The following is a 303-nucleotide window of genomic DNA, read 5'->3' on the forward strand; positions in this document are numbered from 1 at the left end:
CGATGAATATGCATGCATGCATGCATGCATGCGGTGTTATGATATGCATGCATGCGGTGTATGATACGCATGCATGCGGTGTATGATATGCATGCATGCGGTGTATGGGCTGTACATGCATGGATGGATGCATGCATTGTATAAATGCATGCATGCGCTGTATATATGCATGCGCACATGCGGTGCAGATGCATGCATGGATGCATGCAGTGTATATGCATGCATGCATGCATGCATGGGGTGTACATGCATGCATGCATTATATATATATGTAAATATATATATATATATATATATATATAT

This window comes from Eimeria acervulina, genomic scaffold, assembly GCF_000499425.1.
Source record: "Eimeria acervulina Houghton genomic scaffold, Eah_scaff1406, whole genome shotgun sequence".
NCBI lineage: Eukaryota > Apicomplexa > Conoidasida > Eucoccidiorida > Eimeriidae > Eimeria > Eimeria acervulina.